This window comes from Bubalus kerabau, chromosome 22 (assembly GCF_029407905.1).
Source record: "Bubalus kerabau isolate K-KA32 ecotype Philippines breed swamp buffalo chromosome 22, PCC_UOA_SB_1v2, whole genome shotgun sequence".
NCBI classification, from domain to species: domain Eukaryota; kingdom Metazoa; phylum Chordata; class Mammalia; order Artiodactyla; family Bovidae; genus Bubalus; species Bubalus kerabau.
This window is the reverse complement of record NC_073645.1, coordinates 45,657,893-45,665,387: the sequence shown is the minus strand read 5'-3', so window position 1 is coordinate 45,665,387 and position 7,495 is coordinate 45,657,893.

Sequence of the window (7,495 nt, the reverse complement as noted above, 5' to 3'; positions counted from 1 at the left end):
ATCTGCCTGCCAATGCAGGAGACGCAGGTTCAAGCCCTGCTCCTGGAAGATCGCACATGTCAAGGGGCAGCTGAGCCGGTGCACATAACTCTTGTTGCAGGCTGCAACGAGAGGCCACCACAGCGGGAGGCCGGTGCACGGCAACTGGAGAAGGGCCCCCACTCGGCACAGTTAGAGAAAGCCCGCGTGCAGCAATGAAGACCAAGTGCAGGCAAAAATAAATAAATCTTAAAAACAAAAGATCCTGGGGGAGGGTGTGTGGATCAGGGCTCCCCGTCTTACCCTGTGACTGAACCTTTACCAACACACCACTGATGTCACAGGATCCTGGCAAGTTACCAGACCTCAAGGAGCCTCATTGTCCTTCTTTCCCTCTCAGGGTTCTGGTAAGAAATAACTAAGACACTGTATGCGCAGAGCTGTGCCCACCAGAGGAGGAAATGAACCGGAAGCCAGCCATCTCCTCATTGCTTGGCGCATCACATGGCCTGATGACTTCAGGGTTGGATATGTCTTCATTAGATACTTGGCATCAGAGTGAGATATTCAATTGCATATCTCCCCTGCTCCCAAAGACTTTGTCCCCACAAGTAGCCCCTAGCAAGAGACAGGTGACCAGGTACTGTTTGTGGAATAAACTCGTGAGCTAAACACTGCTCTGAGCACTGTTGGGTCTACTCTTCTTATACTTCAGGGTTTATCAGAATCACTTGGGAAACTTGGGATGCTGGTTAAGAGTTAGATTCCTTGGTCACGAATCTGAGGTCGGATTGGGACCTACCCAAACCGACCATTCTTATGAGTTGTTCAGGTGATACTGATGAGGGTGGTCCATGACCATGTCCTGAGGAGCAAAGTCCAGGAGACGCAGTCAGGTGGCGGCGCTGGATGCCAACTCATCACATGGTACTTCCTCCAGCAGTGGCCTAATGCTTTGGCCTAGAGGTTCCTGCTGAAGGGTCACCAGCGTGTGTAGGAAGTGCAGAGTGAAGTGTTAACTAATCTCTTACGGCACAGTGGAGTTTATAAGACATGTCCAAGCATTATTGCACTCCATTTCATCCCTGCCCAATGACAAGAAAAAAAAAAGCTTCTCATCCACATTTTTGACTGAGACTCAAAAAGATTAAGTGACAGAACTGGTCAGGGAGGAAGCCATCATGTCTAACTCCATAGACTGCCCCCTTCTGCACATTCCAGAGGTCCTCAGTCACTTTCTCAAGTGAGTGTCCTTGGTCTGGAACTAGAAAGTATCTCAACTTTGCAACATCAAAATGATCTTGGTGATCAGGTAACCAGGCGCAGCAGCCATAAACCAAGGATCACACACACACACCATGCATCATGTTGAAAATCATTTGCTTCCTGAGATTTTAAAGGCAATATTGAAAGGTTAAAATGGCAGAAAGCTGCTCAGAACATTTAACTCAGTTTCTTAAAGAAAAGAAGCTCATTTTCTTCTGGTTGTGAACAATATTTCCTTCTCTCAGGGTGGGGCCAGGTGCGGGGGGTGGGCATGCTGTGGAAGGGCTGGTCTCCTTAGGGACCAGGTCCTCAGCTCCCAGGCTGGGCTTCACTGAGCACAGGTCTGACAGCTCCAGACCAGCAATGAGGTCACGCTCACCGAGGAAGCAAGATGCCTGTCCGTGTCCAGGCTTTGATGCGGGGTTTCTATTGCTCCTCAGGAAAGGGGGCCCACATGACCAGGAGATGAATCTTCAGGGCCTGGAGTGTGCCTGTCAGGAGGCTACACTGTGGCCAGATCTGCATGTCAGGCTTCTCTGAGCTGGAGAGAAGTGATGGGATATTCATGACAATGTTAACATGAGTCATTAAGTGCTGTCGTTGAGCCCTGAGGGAGGGCTCAGCAGAGTTGAGTCTCACCCGCTTTGATGGTTTACTATAGTTTCACACGGAGGCAGATAGACAGACATGTCTTTGGGAATCCTTGCCTCAACCCTTCAACACAGATATCATGATCCCAACTTGATGAGGTGAAGGAGCTAAGACCCAGAAATGTCCTTAATTTGCTCAAGGTCACTCCAAGTTGGCATCAATACCCATTCCTTTCTCCAGGGGATCTTCCAGACCCAGGGATGGAACCTGGGTCTCCTGCCTTGCAGGTGGATTTTTTTACCATCTGGGCCACCAGGGAAGCCCCATAAATAAGGCAGTGTAAGCTAATTAAGAAGGTAGAGTCATCATGTGAATTGGAATCCACATCTATTGGACATTAAAACATGTTCTCCCCACTGTATTTATCACACACATGTGCTTGAACACAGACATGCATGACTCATAAACTACAATGAGATGTTAGAGACCGAAGTGGTCCTCTCCACAGCTATCTTGAGACAGATAGGAAAGGTTTGTACAAACTGTCACCAAAATGTCACCAATGCCCCAAGAGAGGTCTCACTGAAGTAGCTACAGAGAACACATCCCTTTGGGGAATGGAGGATTCTGGATTTCTGCAAGTGAAGGGGAAGCCTGGAAACTTGTGTTCCGGGGGAGAGAGGTGCCTAAGCGTGAGCCCAGAGGCTGAAGCCTGGTGTGTATTTGTGGCTCTGGAGCAAAGGTAGGCCTGCAGAAAGGCTGAAAAGGCTGAAAAGGCAGGTGGTGGCGAATCCTAGACACCAGCCCAATGCCAGACTGAAGGACAGAAATGTCAGTCCCTTTCAGATGACAGCTTCCAGGCCCTGAAACCTCTAACTGCTATAGGGACACATCCCTGAGTCTCCCAGCAGGTCTGCGTTTTCTAAACACACACACCCGCTACCTCATGTGACCTAGAGGACCCCAGGGGGTCAAGGAGTGACCCAGAGATGCTCCCTTTGCTCAGGGCCACGACTCACTGTCCAGTGTTCTCTCTCTCTGCTGCCAGCTGCTGCCCACTCCCGGACTGGTGGTTCCTTCCCAGGCAGGTTGTTTTTGCACACCTCCTGGTCCAGCCCTCCAGCTGGGCAAGCAGAATCAACTGAGCAGAGTCTTTCCAATGGGATCGTCCAGCCTCTGGCTCACATGCTGGTTATCAGAGGAACTGGCTTTCTGGGCAGGGCCTTTGTCACTCCTCAGTCTCCATGGTGGTCCCAGCCCCCACAGTCCAGGCATAGCAGGAAATGGGCCCAGGGAAGGGAGGAAGGAATCAGCTACCTGACAGCCTCTCCTGGTGGTCTCCTGGGAATAGCTGAGCCACCTTTGTCTGAGGGGACACAGGATGTATGGAATGCTTGTCACCTGTCAGAGGCTGGTTGCCATCCAGACCCTATGCCTACATAATCTCATTTAAGTTCCACTGCTGCCCTGTATCAGAGACTGCAGTTATCCCCACCATATGGCTTAGGAAATTGAGGTTGAAAAGGTTAAGTGGCTGCCCAGGTGTCAGAACTATGGAGGGATTCCTGTCTGACTCAGCACCTATATGTGTAATCACCATGACTCTGTTCTGATGCACAGATTGAACACCCCTGTTTCCACCTCTCCTGGTGATGCCCGATCAGCCATCACTCCCACTCTCCCCTCCTCTACCTCCCTTTCTAAATGGGATCCTTGGGCTGCATGCCACCTGGGGGGCGCGTAGGAAGTCAGTAAGTGATAATGGATATGTGTAACCATGTCTGAGAGCCCCCTTTGGGCCAGGCCTTACGGTTCATAGGAGAGGGACTGCCATTCCACTTGCAGATGGGGTGACAGAGTCTTCCAGCTAAGTAGCTTGCCCAAGATCTCATGGTCTGTGGCAGGGCTGAGATTGGAATGCCAATTCCTTCCCCACCTTACCTAGCTCAGGGCTCCACCACCTACACCAACAGATGCCCCCACAGCTGGGAAAACAGAAGGAGTTTCAGTCCAGCTAGAGTCTGCCTAGCCCAGATATGGGGCCTTTCCTCCCCACTGAACTTACCATTGTCCACAGAGCCAGCCAGGGAGGCTTGCACTTTGCCTTGAAAATCCATTAAACCTGCCCGTGGTGGCAGCCTCTCCTTTATTTGCAACCTGCATGGGCTCCAGGAGGACAAAAGTGTGTGATTGATCTTCCTGAGTGTTAGGCTGTGAGGCGCTGAGCCAGTCCATGAACAATGGCTTCTCGGAGTTAGGACTGACTTCTAAGGCTGTCTAGCATCTGTTCATTTCCTGTCTCTGAGGTGCAGTGGAGCAGTGGAGCTTGTCATGTATCCTCAGGAATAGAATGTTCAGAAAGAGCTATTTCTTTAAGCTTCTTGTCCCACTCCTGTCTCTACTTCATCGCAACCACTGCCTGGGACCAGGGGACCTAAGCAGTTGAAAGCCAGGAGGCTCCTGCCAAGGATTGAGGTCCAGAAAGTTCAGCACTGAGACAGTGGACAGCTCCTCTCTTCCCAATCTCTCGCCTGTCCTCTGATCACTTTCAAAGAAACATTGGCTGTGGAGCCCAGCGCTGGCCTCCAGGTGCTGTGTCTATTGACTTCTGAAGTCAGGTCTTTAAAAATGAGGCAGGGAATTCCCTGGTGGTCTGGTGGTTAGCATTCCATGCGGTTGCTGATGAGGGCCTGGGTTCGATCCCTGAGTAGAGAACTGGGAACCTACAAATCACACAGCCATGGCCAATAAATTAGTAAAATAAAATAAAAATGAGCCAGGTCCAGCTCTCATTTATTTAGCAGATTCTGGGCCACTTCCTCCCATTTTGCACACTCAGAAACTGCGGCTCATGGCCCCGTGTCTATTGAGAAGCAGTACTGGAAGTCTTGGAGAGAAGTCTGCTGTATTGGAGAGAAGTCTGTTGGAATCCAAACCTCATGCTTATGATCACGGAATTATATCACCATATCATTTTGAGATGTGCGATATTTTGAAACCATTTCACATCTTCTGTCCATCTCACAGCTCCTATAACATATACAGCACAAAGCTCATGCTGGGATGCTCCCTGACCTATGTGTGGCCTGACTTGGCTTCTGCTGGGCTTCCTACAGGCTGTTCCCGGGGTCTTTCCCTCTGTGGGCATATGCTCCCAGTGGTCTTAAAGGGAGACACCCTTTCCTGGTGATTCTGAAGTTCCTCTAGTTGTGTCCCCACCCTAGGACTGGGGCAGTGGTCCCATCATACCCTCAGCATGGGAGGAGCCCTTGATCTGAGTACCACTTTCCAATACTATCTAACAGGCATTCCTTTTAGAAATTCCTGTTAGCATTTCTAATCCACTTCTCTGATGAGAAAAAGACCTTGGGCTGGCAGCATCATGCAGCAGGCGGCACCCTGGAAGGCAGGAGTTCAGGATTCTGGTCTAGTCACTGCCCCTTGCTGTTGGTATGTGTAACTCAGACTCCCCATCCTTGAAATGAATTGGGTAGGTGAGGCAATCTCACACGTGAATCTAGGCTGCATGAGGATGTCACCAGGGACTGGGTAAGGGGAGAGGGGGCAAGGAAAGGAGGGAGAGACAGGCATCGTGGGCCTTCCTTCCCTGTTTGGCTGGAATTCAGCGCCTTCTGCTGCCATGCAGCTACAGACCATGAGCCACTCCAGCTTTGGAGGTCTGTGTTGGGGTGGGCATTCTCTATTCCTTTTCTGTGCCCTGACCAGAGCAATCAAGTGCTCAGCTCACCACACCTAGGGATCTGTGCATGCTTAGCGAGCCCTGCTCTCTGTGTGCATTCAGGGACACAGGTAGTGTGTGTGTGCATTTGTGTATGTGTGTGTGTGTGTGCATGTATGTGTACATGTGAGAGAGACAGAAACAGAGAGAGAAAGATTTGCTGGAGACATCAAGGTGATGCTTTATTTTTTTTATTTTTTTAAAAATTTTATTTTATTTTTTAACTTTACAATATTGTATTGGTTTTGCTCTATATTGAAATGAATCCACCACAGGTATACACGTGTTCCCCATCCTGAACCCTCCTCCCTCCTCCCTCCCCATATCTACCTAAAGAAACTAAAGACCTATATATATAAAACTATAAAACACTGGTGAAAGAAATCAAAGAGGACATGAATAGATGGAGAAATATGCCATGTTCATGGATTGGAAGAATCAATATAATGAAAATGAGTATACTACCCAAAGCAATTTATAGATTCAATGCAATCCCTATCAAGCTACCAACGGTATTCTTCACAGAGCTAGAACAAATAATTTCACAATTTGTATGGAAAAACAAAAAACCTCAAATAGCCAAAGCTATCTTGAGAAAGAAGAATGGAACTTGAGGAATCAACCTGCCTGACTTCAGGCTCTACTACAAAGTCACAGTCATCAAGACAGTATGGTACTGGCACAAAGACAGAAATATAGATCAATGGAACAAAATAGAAAGCCCAGAGATAAATCCATGCACATATGGACACCTTATCTTTGACAAAGGAGGCAAGAATATACAATGGATTAAAGACAAGCTCTTTAACAAGTGGTGCTGGGAAAACTGGTCAACCACTTGTAAAAGAATGAAACTAGAGCACTTTCTAACACCATACACAAAAATAAACTCAAAATGGATTAAAGATCTAAATGTAAGACCAGAAACTATAAAACTCCTTGAGGAGAACATAGGCAAAACACTCTCCAACATACATCACAGCAGGATCCTCTATGACCCACCTCCCAGAATATTGGAAATAAAAGCAAAAATAAACAAATGGGATCTAATTAAACTTATAAGCTTCTGCACAACAAAGGAAACTCTAAGCAAGGTGAAAAAACAGCCTTCAGAATGGGAGAAAATAATAGCAATTGAAGCAACTGACAAAGAATTAATCTAAAAAATATACAAGCAACTCCTACAGCTCAATTCCAGAAAAATAAATGACCCAATCAAAAAATGGGCCAAAGAACTAAATAGACATTTCACCAAAGAAGACATACAGATGGCTAACAAACACATGAAAAGATGCTCAACATCACTCATTATCAGAGAAATGCAAATCAAAACCACTATGAGGTACCATTTCATGCCAGTCAGAATGGCTGCGATCCAAAAGTCTACAAGCAATAAATGCTGGAGAGGGTGTGGAGAAAAGGGAACCCTCTTACACTGTTGGTGGGAATGCAAACTAGTACAGCCACTATGGAGAACAGTGTGGAGATTCCTTAAAAAACTGGAAATAGAACTGCTTTATGACCCAGCAATCCCACTGCTGGGCATACACACTGAGGAAGGAAGAATTGAAAGAGACATGTGTACCCCAATGTTCATCGCAGCACTGTTTATAATAGCCAGGACATGGAAGCAACCTAGATATCCATCAGCAGATGAATGGATAAGAAAACAGTGGTACATATACACAATGGAGTATTACTCAGCCATTAAAAAGAATACGTTTGAATCAGTTCTAATGAGGTGGATGAAACTGGAGCCTATTATACAGAGTGAAGTAAGCCAGAAAGAGAAACACCAATACAGTATACTAACGCATATATATGGAATTTAGAAAGATGGTAACGATAACCCTGTATACGAGACAGCAAGAGACACTGATGTACAGAACCGTCTTTTGGACTCTGTGGGAGAGGAAGGGG